Source organism: Babylonia areolata, chromosome 15 (assembly GCF_041734735.1).
Source record: "Babylonia areolata isolate BAREFJ2019XMU chromosome 15, ASM4173473v1, whole genome shotgun sequence".
Lineage (NCBI taxonomy): Eukaryota > Metazoa > Mollusca > Gastropoda > Neogastropoda > Buccinidae > Babylonia > Babylonia areolata.
This window is the reverse complement of record NC_134890.1, coordinates 30,385,470-30,401,837: the sequence shown is the minus strand read 5'-3', so window position 1 is coordinate 30,401,837 and position 16,368 is coordinate 30,385,470. Positions and strand designations below refer to the sequence as shown.

General features: G+C 41.6%; 1 protein-coding gene across 3 annotated transcripts in view; it reads right to left on the bottom strand.

The window, feature by feature from the left end:
• Positions 1 to 16,368, bottom strand: part of LOC143290552 (membrane progestin receptor gamma-like) — a 56,738-nt gene that overhangs the window by 32,060 nt on the left and 8,310 nt on the right. For 2 of the 3 annotated variants that reach the window (XR_013056415.1, XM_076600093.1), the window contains exon 2: positions 2,665 to 2,754. The gene's annotated coding sequence lies outside the window, so the exon portion shown is untranslated. Of the gene's footprint in view, positions 1 to 1,283; positions 1,416 to 2,664; positions 2,755 to 16,368 lie in introns of those variants that run through there. The other variant, XM_076600096.1, reaches the window with a different exon arrangement.

The window sequence follows — 16,368 nt, the reverse complement described above, 5'->3', positions numbered from 1 at the left end:
ATCTCAGCATTGTACATTACAATTAACTTAAGTTTATATTTTTCTATTTTGGATATAAAACAATATATAAGGGAATCAAACTGCAAAGTGTGTGTGTGTGTGTGTGTGTGTGTGTGTGTGTGTGCGTGTGTGTGTGCGTGTGCATGTGTTCCAAATGCAATCAAAAGGCTTCTATTAACTCCCACAATACAAAGGTAGAAAGTGTGTGTGTGTGTATGTGTGTGTGCATGCGTGCGTGCGTGCGTGCGTGCGTGCATGTGTGCGTGCATGCGTGCGTGTGTGTGCATGTGTATGTGTTCCACATAGAAAACGGAAAACGCTGCTAATAACTTCCACAACAGGCATTGTTCCAAAGGACCGGAAAAGGGCAAATGTCTCTCCTGTGTTCAAGAAGGGTGAATGATACAGACCTGAAAACTATAGTGCTATCTCCCTCACAAGTGCCCCGTGCAAAATCCTAGAGCACATTGTGGTAAGCACAATCATGGGATTTGCAGAGGCAAACAACATCCTGCGTGAGGAACAGCACGGTTTCCGGCAAGGCACGTCTTGTGAAAGCCAACTGCTGGGGCTTGCAGATGAGCTATCCTACAACATGGAGAAGGGGAAACAGTCAGAAGTCTTAGTGATGGATTTCTCTAAAGCCTCTGACAAGGTCTGCCACCCCCTTCTAACCCACAAACCCCGACATTATGGGATCACTGGCCAGGTCCATGAATGGTTCAAGAACTTCCTGGCAAACCAACAGCAAGCGGTGGTTGTTGATGGAGCTTCTTCAAAGGCCATTCCAGTAGAATCAGGAGTCCCCCAGGGATCAGTCCTGGGCCCAGCCCTTTTTCTCATCTACATAAATGACCTCCCTGAACAACTCTTATCAACAACATGGCTTTTTGCAGACGACACTCTCTGCCACAGAACTATAACTTCCCCCCCAAGACCAAAGGAAGCTACAACAGGACCTGGACCACAAGGCAGATTGGGAAACAAAATGGAAGATGTCTTTCCACCCAGACAAGTGCCATGCCCTCCATGTCTCCAGGAAGAGAAACACACTGACTGGCACGTACCATCTCCTTGCCCAGAACTTAAAAGAGTAGTAGAGACAAAGTACCTGGGGGTCACCATCTCCCAAGACCTCAGCTGGGACACCCACATCTCAAATACAACAAACAGGGCAAACAAGACTTTAGGATTTCTCTGGCGAAACCTAAGAGTGGGCTCCATCAACAACAAAGAAACAGCCTACAAAGCCCTAGTTCACCCCATTTTAAAATATGCCTCACCTGTCTGGGACCCCCACACTGCCAAAAACATCAACAGCATAGAAAAAGTCCAATGCCATGCAGCTCGATGGGTTGTGAACCGCCACCGTCACACCTCAAGTGTCGACTCCATGCTGACGCATCTACAGTGGTCCACCCTAGCAGACAGAAGAAGAGCAGCAAGGCTGACCACCTTCCTCAAACACCATCATGAAGAGGTCAGCATCAACACCCCATTCAGGCCCACACCACACCCCAGCACAGTCCACAAGACAGTCACACAGGGAGACGTATCTCCTCCTGGCCTGCAATACGAACTAAAGGAAGTATTCCTTCTTCCCGAGGACTGTCAGGAACTGGAACAGCCTGCCTCCCAATGTTAACTCCTCAACCTGGGTGGAGTGCTTCAAGTCCCGAATCTGACCGACCAGCACCCCCACCCCCCCCCAAACTCCCTCCTCTACCACCACCACCCCACACCACAAGTCCCCAACTGCCAGTCCTACAAAACAACCACCCAGTAGTGGAACCCCCCCCCCCCTCCCCCCAGTTCTATAACACATCAGAACCATCAAAATGATGATGGTGGATGCTTAACTCGCTCAGTACGGCCAGTCCTCTCTTCTCCTCTACACAGACCCCTCGGATGTCCAGTGGGTGTCTGAATGACCCAAGCTTTAGCTTCTGTCGTCAGAATTGTGGTATCTTTGTCAACATTCACCTCTTCAGTATAAGAGCCTTCCACTTGCAATATTTTGATGATGGTAACTGGGGTGAAAAGCTGTTAACGTCGTCTCTTTCGCCGTTCGTATGGAGAGAGTTAAAGAAAGAAGAAGAAGAACACAAAGGAACAAACAAACAAAACAAACAAACAAGAAACAGGAAGCCAAGTTTCCAAACTAAGTTCGTGTATCCCAGCAACAGTGAGGGCAGCCAAAGGAATGCCAGAACACCGCCTGCAAGGAAACGCTGCCAGGCGTCAGTGAAACGTCACCTCACAGTTTCAGTTTCAGTAGCTGAAGGAGGCGTCACTGTGTTCGGACAAATCCATATACGCTACACCACATCTGCCAAGCAGATGCCTGACCAGCAACGTAACCCAACGCACTTTGTCAGGCCTTGAGAAAAAAATAATAAATAAAATAAAATAAAATTAAATAAAATAAAATTAAATAAAATAAATAAATAATAATAATATAATTAAAAAATAAATAAATAAATAAATAATAATAATAATGAAAATAAAATAAATAAATAGATAAATAAATAAATTAAATAAATAAATAAAAACAACAATAATGATAAATAAGCAAATAAATGTAAAAAAAAACAAAAAAAACAAAAAAAAACATCCACACCAGTGACAACACATACACGTACATTGACAACACAGTGTACTTGCCTGTCAGGAAAATCTACCTCCGCTGCCGGAAGGGGCGAGTTTCAAGTTCATTGACAGTGCAAAAGCTGGTGCTGCATCCACTGGGCCAACCTGAACATAAAGGGTTAAACAACTTGTTACAGTTTATTTTACTGCACTGCAAGTTCTCTGTTCTCCAACATCCCCCCTCTGTTTATTTCCTTACTTCCTGTGTGTGGTTCTTTGAGGCATGCATGAACTGAAATATGCGTTTTCTTTGTTTCGGTTTTGTTCTTTGTTAGTGACAAATGGCTGCCAAAACATTGCACACAATACACACACACACACACACACACACACACACACACACACACATACACTCCCTCACCTGTATACATGTAATTCTTTTTTTTCTTTTTTTTCTTTTTTTTTTCTTTTTCTTCTTTTACTGTTCATGTTTTGCTCCAACAATGATACACCCTTCTGTCTGTAAATACAATGCTTCAGAAATTATCCAGACTAGTCTTTAACTCATTCCATTTTTTTTCCTCCAACACACACCAATCCAACAGCTAAATTATATAGTCTTAAACTAAAGAGAGTGAGACAGACAGACAGACAGACAGACACACACACACACACACACACACACACACACACACACAGAGATGGAGACAGACACACAGAGAGAGAATAAGAGGGGGCAGGGGAGGAACATTCACACACAAAAATAATCTTTACTTTGCACAGGCTCGTGATCATAATACTGGCTGACATATAACTACTGTATTTGTAAGAAAAAGAACACAAACTACTAGAGTTTTTTCTTTCTTTTTACCTGTCTACAATGCTTCTCGTAACACATAAATGTCAGTAAATTACACATGCAGTGTCTGGCATGCAGAGTTTTATCTACACAGTCACAGCGAGGGTAGTGAATCCAAAGTTGTTGTTTTTTCCATCTGTTTTATCAGCAAAGTACACAACAGCAGAAGCAATAATGCCTTTCATGTTATCACATGCTTAACTCACTCAGTACAGCCAGTCCTCTCTTCTCCTCTACACAGACTCCTCGGATGTCCAGTGGGTGTCTGAATGACCCAACCTTTAGCTTCCGTCGTCAGAATTGTATTCTTTGTCAACATTTACCTCTTCAGTATAAGAGCCTTCCGCTTCCAATATTTTGATGATGGTAATTGGGGTGAAACGCTGTTAGCGTCGTCTCTTTCGCCGTTTGTATGGAGAGAGTTAACACATGTCGAGCAACACAGAACCACTAAGGCTTTTTCTTACAGTTGTTTGTTGTTGTTTTGTTGTTGTTGTTGTCTTACAGATTATGAATGTGTACCCTGATCAAACAATCTTTGGAATTGAGTTATTTGGCGATGAATTGCCATCCAAGAACACATTTTGTTTTCTTCTGCAATTAAAAAAAAAAATTCACATAATCCTACCTTTTATCGTTATCTAATTTAGAATGGTCGTGCTGTAAAATGCAAAAACTTGCTTTGTCTGTTAAAAAAAAATATAGGAAAATTATTCAAACAAACTACATTCTTTGATAATGTACAAACAGTTCTGAGATTATTTTAACTTGCAAAACTGTTTTAAACTCTAGCCAATAAGTATGATGGATAGATACTACTCAGAACATAGGGACTGTGAAGCATCATGTTCATTATCTTCAGCCACACATAGCCTAGGAACAACAACAGATCAAGCATTCCAACCAACAGCAGGAAGGCCACTGCAGATACAGTATAGCCTTCACTCTCTGTTGCTGCTGCTGTTGTCTGTCCATCTCTTCTCAGTCTGCCAGTCTGAATGAAGGTGGGAGGGAGGGATGGACTGACAGCTCATTAACCCCCCACTCCCACCCCTGCCTCCTGACAATGAAGCCAGCCAGATAAGCCCCTCTCCCATTGACTGGGCAACTGGACTTGGAACACTGCTGGAGTAGTTAACTAGCCCCTTGCATTACAGACCCAGCAGTCCCCCCCCCCCCCCCCCCCCCCCAGGCTCAGTGCTCAATTTGCTCCATTGGCATCCAGACCAGTGGCTACAGCCAGCTCCTTGTCAACCTCTACCCTTCTCCATAGGTGGGAGGATCCATCCATTCAGGTTGGAAGAGCCACTGAACTGTGATGCAAATGAACAGCCACTATACTGACAGAAAACATGAATGGCGTTTAATGAGGTGAATCCATCGTCACAAAGTCTGCAAGACCTTCCATCCTTTCTCTCTTTAATCAAACTCAAAATATGCTGGAGCACAGACTGTACTGTGTACAGCTTTCAATGCGTTGAAATCTTTTGAACACTGAGTCCTATCAAGACTGGTGCAACACACGAATGGCTTAGCACTGGACTTTCAATCTGGGGGTCCTGGGTTCTATACTTTCAAAATCAGCACCTGGTGGGCTATGGGTGGAGATTTTTCCAATCTGCCTGGTCAGCATACTTTATACAAACCTGCTAGTACCTATATTCCCTGCAAGTGTACCACACATGCTGAAGATCAAATACCACATTTAACATCTTGTAATCGTGGAAATATGAGAATGACTATTATCATAGCAGGGTTAAAAACGATCATAAAAAGAGAAAGTCCACTCAGAGATACAAGTGAACATGTGAGTTGTAGTCGATGAACACAGGATGAAAAGAAAGGCCCTTATGAGCTGTCAGTGACACATCCTCACTTCTCCACATGAAGATGACATGTCTTATCACTGTTGTCTTCATGAAGATGACATGTCTTATCTATGTTGTCTGCATGATGATGACATGTCTTATTGCTGTTGTCTTCAGATGACATGTCTTGTCCTGTTGTCTGCATGAAGATGACATGTCTTATCACTGTTATCTGCATGAAGATGACATGTCTTATCCTGTTGTCTGCATGAAGATGACATGTCTTATTGCTGTTGTCTTCAGATGACATGTCTTATCACTGTTGTCTGCATGATGATGACATGTCTTATCATTGTTGTCTTCATGAAGATGACATGTCTTATCACTGTTGTCTTCATGAAGATGACATGTCTTATCTATGTTGTCTTCATGATGATGACATGTCTTATCACTGTTGTCTGCATGAAAATGACATGTCTTATCTATGTTGTCTGCATAATGATGACACATCATTGTTGTCTTCATGAAGATGACATGTCTTATCACTGTTGTCTGCATGATGATGACATGTCTTATCACTGTTGTCTGCATGAAGATGACTGTTATCTGCATGATGATGACATGTCTTATCACTGTTGTCTGCATGACGATGACACATATCACAATTCTCTGCTTGACAATGACATGTCATCACAAATCCCTGCATATACGATGTCACGTCTTATCACAACTCTCTTCAGGAAGACGACATGTCTTATCACTCTCACCCCAGCCTATCATCCATTGCCTTATCACATTAGCTAATCAGCACATGTCAGCCTCTGTAATTAAGCTCAGGTGAGAAGTAATGACTGCAGACTATCTCCTACTGCCCAGTCCATACCCCCATCATGCGCCAGGGACTAAAAAAAAGTGCTGCCAGTCTGTGTTTCCCTGCAGCATCTTTTGTCTTTTGCAGCCAAACTGACAGCGACAATGGCAACAGGCATAATCTCATACAACACTTGTGTTAGGCAGATGTGTGAGAGAGACAGACACAGACAGAGAGTAAGAGTCAGTGCGAGACAGTGAGAGTGAGAAAGAGTGCATGTGTGCGTGTGTGTGTGTGTGTGTGTGTGTGTGTGTGTGCGAGTGTGTGCGCACGCATGCTCGAGAGAGGGAGAGAGACAGTGTGTGTGACATTTCCTGTTCTCTTTGTTGTGTTTGGCAGAGCAGTGCTTTGTTATGTTCTTGTCTTTCATTCACATACATATATGCAGTGAGTGCAAAACACACAAACACACACTCGCTCTTCCTCCTTCTTTCTCTCTCTCTCTGCCAATGCATGTGTTTGTGTGTGCGGTTCAGGGGGGAGTGTGTGTTTGTAAACTTGGGGGATGGGGGGGGATTGGAAGGAGATGGTTGTGGCTTGGCACTTGCACCCTTATGCAAGTGTTAGCAGAAACTGTATCGGAATGAAAGCATGCATGCATGTCTGTGTACGTAGTTCAGATAATCATGCAAATTACTTAAGATGTGTTCACAAGTATGTCTTGTACTTTCTCCCCATCTTGTCTAAAGGGTGTCATACCGCTGAATGGACAATAAAAATGTTGCCATCATCATTGTTATTCTCTCTCTCTCTCTCTCTCTCTCCATTTTTGTCCAAAAGAATTCACAAGACAGGCACTCACATACACACCTTATTAAACACATACAGAAATGATATAAAAAGAAATTTAAAAAACCCAATATATCCAAGCCAAGCATGTTTTCGAGTTCATGCACTGAAAGAAACAAAGAGGTAGAGTGAGAGAGAGAAATGAAAAGGGCAGACAGAGACTTGCCCATTTCGCTGCGCACACACACACACACACACACACACACACAAACACACACACACACAAATTTTTAAAATGATGGGTTTTGTTCAATGAACAGATTGCGCACATCCGCATGCATGAACTGAGTAAGTTACATCAATCATTCCACAGCAAAGAACTGGGAGGAACTGCTGTCTAAACTACACTACACTTACTCACAACCCACCACACCCACTGGCACTTGAGACCCCTCAATGAAGCTCCACAAATAGAGAAGAAGAACCAGCAACAAATAGTCACGGCATCAGGGTGGCGGGGCGGGGAGGGGGGGCGGGGGAGGAAGGTGGTGTCCTATAAATGTGGAATCAGAACAGGCAGCTACCCTGCACCCCTTGAGTGGTTCAGCAACGCCACATCAGGCCTGATCACTCCTCCCACATAGATAACCCTTCAGTGCTGCGGTGCTAGCCAAGGGCGGCTGTGAATGGGCCAGGTGGGTTCACCTGTACCAGAAATAGCAGCTCTGGGGCTGCTGATCAAGAGAACGTGTACAAAAATGGAACAGCAAGAGGAAGAAAATAATGTTTTTCAACAAAAGGCCTCAAGGCCTGACTAAGAACTTTGGGTTACGCTGCTGGTCAGGCATCTGCTTGGCAGATGTGTTGTAGCATATATGTATTTGTCCAAACGCAGTGACGCCTCCTTCAGTCCTTGAGTAATTGAACTGACTTAACTAAACCTTCAACAAAAATGGAACAACAAGAGGGAGAAAATAATGTTTTTTCAACAAAAATGGAACAGTAGGAGGAAAAAAAAATGTTTTTCAACAAAAAATTGTAGAGCAAAAGGGAGAATATAATGTTTCAACAAAAATGGAACAGCAAGATGGAGGGAAAAAAAAAGGTTTTCAACAAAAAATGGAACAGCAAGAGGGAGAAAATAATGTTTTTTTCGACAAAAATTAAATGGTAAGAGGGGCAAAACAATGTTTTTCAACAAAAAATGGAACAGCTGGAGGGAGAAAATAATGTTTTCCAACAAAAGGCCTCAACTGACAAAGTGCGCTGGGTTACGGCTTACGCTGTTGGTCAGGCATCTGCTTGGTAGATGTGGTGTAAAGTATGGATTTGTCCAAACGCAGTGACACCTCCTTGAGTAATTGAACTAACTGAACTGATCTTTCAACAAAAATGGAACACCAAGTGGGAGAAAATAATGTTTTACAACAAAAAATGGAACAGTAATATGGAGAAAATAATGTTTTTAGAACATAATGTTTTTCAACAAAAAATGAAACAGCAATATGGAGAAAATAATGCTATAGAAAATAATGTTTTTCAACAAAAAGGGGGCAGCAATATGAAGAAAATATGTTTTTCAACAAAAATGGAACAGCAATATGAAGAAAATATGTTTTTCAACAAAAAATGGAACCGCAAGAAGGAATGGAACAGCAAGATGGAGAAATAATGTTTTTTCAACAAAAATGGAAGAGCAAGATGGAGAAAATGTTTTTCAACAAAAAAAAATGGAACAGCAAGAGGGAGAAAATAATGTTTTTCAAACTTCCCCATTCAAGATGAATAATAGCAGTAGTAGTACTAGTAGCAGTATCTAAGCATGAAACTGAAAGATGCCCCTTGCATTAGATTACTAAGGCTTCTTGCTGAATCATTTCTGGGCATTTTTTTCAGCACACAAGAAACTTAGAAGAAAACAAGACACATGTATGCATGTGCTGAATGAAAAGGATGTATGAACTTGTGATGCAGTGACGTGGTGGGGTTGGGGCAGGAGAGAGAAGGGGTGGGGGGAGGAGGGGAGGAGGAAGTAGGGAATATCATGGAGATTACACACAGACAGAGATAGCGAGATGAGAGAAGGACAGAGAGAGAGAGAAAAAGAGACTGAAAGACAGAGACGCCAAGATGAAACAAAGAGACAAAAAGACAGAGTGAGACAGAGGCACAGAGAGAGAGAGAAAGAACCTGAATGCAAAAGAGCAAAGCAAGACAGATATCAGCTCTCTTTTTTTTTTCTTCCTTTTTTTTTTTTTTTTTTTGTTGTTGTTGTTGTTGTTGCTTTGTTTCTTCTTCTTTTTTTTTCTTCTTTTTTTTTAGCACCAAAGGAACCAAACCAAAAAGAAAGCAAAGTGCTCAAGGGTTCATTCATCACATGTGGGGCATTCCCCCTGAAAGACAGGCACATGTAGGGTAGAAGGCTGTGTGGAAGATTACTCCAGTAACAAGGAAACACGAGGAGGGAGAGTCCTTGTACTGAGCAGGACTCCCAAATGCCCTGGGTACAGTACCATAACTCGAAGTTGAACTCATCCCTCGGACATCCATAGCTCTTCACTGGAACTACTGGCTTACTGATTCATCCCTTTCTGCCTTTTGCTCCAGTCCATGCCTGCTTCATTTTAACCCCCCTCCCCTCTCCATGATTTCTCTCCCTACCCGCCCACCCCCACCTCCTCTATCTCCTGTCTGGGCATCTGATTTTTTTTTTTCTTCTTCTTCGTCTTCTTCATCTTCTTCCTACTGGGGCGTTCAGAAAATGGGCCTGCTGTAACACACTGATGATTAGAGATTCCAGGTCTGATGAGTTTCCGACTGTCCTGGTAATCTTTTTGAGCTGCTTATCTGGAGGTCTGACAGGCTCGTGAGAGAGGAGTGAGGATGAAGGGATGAGACAGAGAGGATGGGTTTGGGGGGAGGGGATGGGGGGGGGGGGGGTTGGGAGTTAATGAGGACAGAGAGGGTGTGGCAAACAGACAGACATACAGAAAGAGACACGGGGAGACAGTGAAGAAGAAACCAATATTAAGATTCAAATAATTATGTCTACCTATGGTGGTGGTGGTGGTGGTGGTGGTGGTGTGTGTGTGTGTGTGTGTGTGTGTGTGTGTGTGCGTGTGTGTCTGTGTCTGTGTGTGTGTGTATCAAAGCAAAATCCAAGCCCAGTCTTTCACTCAGCTCAAACCTAAACCTAAAATTTTTTTTTTTTTTTAAATTAAAACAAAAAAAAAGTGTTCATCAACAACCGCTCTAACCTTTAACCTTACATCCTTGAACAGCACAACAGAAACACCCAACACAGCACTTTTTTTTTCTCTCTCCCCTGGCTCATAATGACTCAACACTTTTACCTGCAGGGCAGAAGTGGGCGTATGCGGCCCTGTGAAGGGATCATATATTATAAAACACTGGCAGCAGGCGCCTGCAGATTTACAGGTCATAAACTGGTTATGTGCACAACAAAGAGTGAATGAACCCTGCAGGTTTGTGGAGAGCTGTATCAATCATAAACAGTGCTGCACATAATTCTGTCACGGAAAGACAGGGTGGGGGTGGGGGTAAGACAGATCTGACACCAGTTACAACCAGTATGCCTGATTCATTCAAAGGTACTAGGGGGAGAAGGAGATGGTTAAGGGGGGTGGGGGGGAGGGGCGTGGGGGGGGAGCTGACATAATACTAGTCATAGTCCAGTATGCCTGATTCTGTCAGGGAAAGGGGGGTAAGACAGATCTGACACCAGTTACAACCAGTATGCCTATGTCTGATTCATTCAAAGGTACTAGGGGGAGAAGGAGATGGTTGGGGGAGGGGGCAGGGTGGTGGGGGAGGGAGGGGCGTGGGGGGGGGGAGCTGACATAATACTAGTTATAGTCCAGTATGCCTGATTCTGTCAGGGAAAGGGGGGTAAGATGGAGTTAACACCACTTACAACCAGTAGGCCTGATTCCTTTGAAGGTCTTAGGGGAGAAGGATGGGGGGGTTAACTTCTATACCACTTATAAATAGTTCACCTGATTCAGTCAGTATAGCCTATAGGGCAAGAGGAGGAGCCTGACGTGTTAGGGGACATGGGGGGGGGGGGTCAGACATAACACCAGTTTTAAACCAGTATCCCTAATTCAGTTAGGGGGGCTAACATGTAACAGTAATACCACTGGTTATATATTTAACCAGCTTTCCTGACTCTGTGGTGGGCAGGGGAGCGGCAAGAGCTAACTGCATGCCAGCCGTAACCAGAATGCCTCATTCAGTGGAGGTTGGGGCTCTGAGAATAAACTATGAATCCATCTATCCATCCCTTCTCTCTTTTAAAATATATTTTAAAAAAAACTGTTTGTGTTTACTATATATATTTATAGGCACCCCTTCAGGAGGGGTAACAGCTTATACAGTAAAACACATTCCATGGATCCATTCATCTTTCCACCCTCCCCCACCCTCCTCTCCTTTCTCCCCCTTATTATCCACCCCCAACCCCCCAACATCTCTCTGTAAGAACAAACAGACTTCAAGCTCAAAGATATCATTTACAAATTATCATCTCCTGCTGTGTTGATAACATGTTAACAGCATCTGTAATGCTTGTTTGGGGTTTTTCCTTTTGGTCACATCTTGTGTGGTAAACAGCAATTAACCACCAACGTAAATACACACCCAACCCTACCCCCAGTATTATATATTCTCCCTGACATCACTGATCACCGCTGTAGCCAACATGAAGAGTTCACCCCCAATTAATCACAGGGCTGACAACGCAGCCATCTGAACCTTACAGTTACACCCTCAGGGGGATGGCGGATCAAGACTGGTGAGCGGTTTGTACCATGCTGGCTCACTGCTGCTCTGTCAATACGTGCAGTAGCAATATGTATAAAGTCGTGTCCGACTATGACCATCAGAACAGCAAAGGAGGCGACTATTGTCCTGACTAACTGGGCTAGAATGTGTCAATACCTGATGTAGCAATAGCAACAACAGCAAAAAAGACACTGTAAGTCCTTTTGTTTCTTCTTTCAATCTAGAATTCTGGACATGAAAATAAGATAATGTTAGAAATACTGGGGAGAGAAAAGTGAAAAAAAAAAGACAGCATGAAAGAATGGGAAGAAAATAAGAGGCAGAGACAGATGAACAGACAGGGGTGGGAAGAGAGGAGAAGAAAAAGGAGAAAAACAAGCTGTTCAGTCCAACCAAAAGAAAGTATCTGAATGATAAAAATGAATTCAGACATAAATGACGCACACATGCATACACTCTTTCACTCACTCTCTCACTCTCATTCCTTGTTTGTGGCCCACTCCTTTGTGGCCCACTCCTTTGTTTTGGGTCTGAGCCTGACAAATCTTTCTCTCTCTCTCTCTCTCTTTCTGCCCCCACCCTCCTCTCTCTGCCCTCTCTCCCTCTTCCCCCCACCTCTCTCTCTCTCACGCATGCCCATGCATGCACTAACACTCTCTAAATAAAACATTAACAAATAATAAATTATTCCCAAATCACCCCTCCTGTCCAGGGATCGATAATCAAGGCAGTACTCAACCTGTCCAGATATGCTGCGTTCATGTCAGCAATGTCATATCCACCATACTGAGACACCATTATCTATTCATGATTATTCTGAACATGACACTGACAAGCGCTCTGTCTATGATGCTATTACTCTTCAACCTCTGGCACTGCACTGCTCTTCATACCGCTTTCTCTGAAGTTAGTTCCTGAGCAAAGGGTGAAAATTCAGTTTTACCATTGTGAATCACTGTCAGTGAATTCTAAATCTTTATCAAAATTCTCTAATAATCATGACTTGAATCTGTGCAGTCACCATATTATTTTCTTAACAGGCGTTTGGTTTTAGCAATGCAAGCAATGCAATGACTATACCATGTCTGCAAAGCAATGGGCAAAACTCTGCATTTTTTTCTCAGTGCAAGCAAAACAAAAAAATACATAGTTTTATCATCACAAGCATAAAAATAGAAAAGGCAAGCAGAATTATCACTGAAAGTCAGGTTGTCTCTGTACAAAATCTAACAGCCATTAAAAAAAAAAGTCCTGTTTTGTCACAATGAAATGAAACGTAACAACCAACAGTGTCTGAAATTTTCCCAAGAAAATTCAACAGCCATTAAAAAAATTTTTTGTATTCTCTAAACTTGGCACTTTGATCTGATATTCGACCCAACCAAAGATCTATCATTATTATCATTTTTTGTTCAAACAGGAACTTCTTTTGCTAAGCGTGGAAGTTTTATTTATTGCAAACGTTTCGGTGTACGCACACAGACACACACACACACACACACACACACACACAGACAACCGAACACCGGGTTAAAACAGACTCACTTTGTTTACACAAGTGAGTCAAAAAAAGGTCCAATTTGTCATAATGAAAAGAAACTTTACAACCAGCAGTGTCTGAAATTTTCCCAAGAAAATTGAATGGCCATTAAAAAAATTTTTTAAAGTCCAATCTGTCATAATGAAAAGAAACTTAACAACCAGCAGTGTCTGAAATTTTCCCAAAAAAATTCAACAGTCATTAAATTATTAATTTTTTTTTAAAGTCCAGTTTTGTCATCATAAAAAGAAATTTAACAACCAGCAGTGTCTGAAATTTTCCAAAGAAAATTAAATGGCCATTAAATTTTTTTTTTTTTTTAAGTCCAATTTTGTCACAATGAAAAGAAAAGTAACAACCAGCAGTGTCTTAATTTTTCCCAAGAAAATTCAACGGCCATTAAATGAAAAAAGTAATAATTCTAATAAGTCCGATTTTCTTATACTGAAAAGAAGCATAACAACCAGCAGTGTCTGAAATTTTCCCAAGAAAATTCAACGGCCATAAAAAAAATATTTAAAAAATATAAAATCCAGTTTTGTCATACTGAAAAGAAATGTAACAACCAGCAGTGTCTGTTCCTGCAAACCTGCCACCAGCCATCAACTCCTCTCCCCAGTTCTTTCAACCAACTTACACCAGCAGCTCTGAGATGGGTGAAGATAGAGCAGCTGAGAATGACTGGAACAGACCCTGCCCTGCAGAAGAGGAGCTATCTCTTTTCCTGTGTGGGCTGTCAGGATACCCAATCCCTTTCTTTCCAAGTTTGTTTGACAATTTCTTCACTGATGTCTTTGTTTGTGTATTAAGTGTGTATTAACCTACATCTAGAAAGTACACCACCACCCTCACCCCAAAGAAACAGATTTAAACAGACCTGATGTCAGAAACCTAGTCATCGGCGTACCAGGTGAAATAATGTAAAAATGAAAATATATAGAATCAGGATAAAAATGAACATGGGCAACCAACAAACTTTAAGTAAGGGTGACCTTTTTTTTTTTCTTTTCTCATAAATTGATGGTCAACAAAAAACTGAAAACCAACGTATCCCTGCATTTTAATCATTCAAATAATTTACACAAAAAATAAATTCTGATTATATAAGACACTGCCATGAAAGTGATCCAGTCAATAAAACTAATTACACTTTCCACTATTTGTTAAAGCAATTATGAAGTGATCTATCAGATTATGTAACGCTAATTGAATCACAAGACTTCATTTGTTCTGAATCAATTCTGAGTACAATGTAATGCACAGCTAAAACATTCAACCAATGATTATTCACACATTATTGTGAAACTGGTGTGACTGCCATCATGGTGATCATAAAATGACTGGAGTCACTCAACACTTGCAATAAAACAAACAGAGAGAGAGAGAGAGAGAGAGAGAGAGAGAGAGAGATGCACATATATATAGGCTGTTTAGTGCTGTAAAGTGAGACAGAGAAATAGAAACTAGGACACAGAGACAGGGTGAGGGAGAGGGAGAGACACAGAGACACAGAGAGACTGCCAGACCAAGACATACAGACAGAGACATACAGACAGACAGACAGAGAAAAAGATGGGGATGGAGAATACAATCACACCCATTCTTGACTACTCAAGGAGGTATGACAGAGCACAAGTTTACCTCACAGAGACACACAGAGAGAGGAACAGACAAACCAAAGCCAGAGTGACAGACAGAAAGACAGAGAACTGATAACAGTGAGATGGTAACTCCATGACTGTAACTTAGGCAGTCTACCTGTGTTTGCAATCATATGTATATTCAAACATAGATTACACAACGATAATGAAATCTGTTCAACTGGAAGTGGCGTCACATGAAAAAGGGAAACAATGCGTCTGTCACATGGACATTCCACTTACAATGACACCACACATTTGTCATGTGCCTGTGACAGCAATCCCCAAAACTCGTCAGATAGAGGTGATAATCTTGATGCTTCTCAAGTCAGAAAAAATGCAGTCTGTCAGTGTCAGGCTACACAATGTGATATTCAATGGTAATGAAAACCTATGATCCGAAATTTTATCTTTAAAACATTTTAAGCATTACCTATTCAAAAGCAATTCCAAGATTCACTTAACTGGAATTACATACATGCTTAAAGTAAACAGAATAGAATGAAACAAAATAAATCTTAAAAAGAATACACATTCAACATCTGTCCCATGTTGATATAGTGTATTCTAGTGTGTTTTGAAAAAGGCTAATGCAAGTTACAGTGTTGGATTCACTGTTAGTCAGAAACCCTGTAGAATTTCACAAGGGCCAATACATATACCCATCCCACTTGTCCACAAAACAAATATCTTTCAAAAGATAATATTAATCATCACTGTCACTGTGTCATCCTCCGCTGCAATTTGCAGGCAACAGTAAATTAAGCAAGGTCTTGCAAACAACCAGCACAAATCAGCGGCATGACATAAAGGCTTGTCAAGCCAATTCACATCTGTTAATTAATGAATGAATTAATCAATCTGTTAATTAATGAATTAATCAATCAATCAATTCATTAGCTCACAACTAATTTTGCATGAAGAAGAGAGCAGAAAAATGAACAAAATAAAATAGAATAATGACAGAAAAACAAATGAATAAACAACTAAAACAGCTGTGGGTATATTACCTTTTTAACCAGCCTGTCTGAACATTTCAGCCAGAAGCACTTTAGCTTTTTACAGGTAACTTTGAACTGTTTGAAAGACCCAACAGTAAGCTGTTTGCCCTGAAAAGAACGCCAGTATCTGCCAAGATGAGGTGAAAGGAGAAAAGGAAACACACCAGACTGAGCATTTCAACAAGTCTGGGAAGAAACTAATGTGTGGCTCAGATGCACAACAGACACAACAGGCAGAAAGGAATGTACACAAGTGCACACATTATGTCATTGTCTGTCATTCTGTCTGTCTGTCTGTCTGTCCGTGCCCCAGTCTGGAAGAATGTTGTGCAGTGACAGTGTTACCTTTGTGAGGGGAAAAATTACAATTAACCAAACATATTATTTAAAATACTTTTGAACTTTTCTTTTTCTTCTGACCACCACTATGAGTGCAGCAGGTTTTGAGTTGTTTTTATTGGTAAGGATGAATTCCACACATTTTCCGACTCGTATAATGTCCCTAAGTAACAAGCGGTTTTCTTTCTT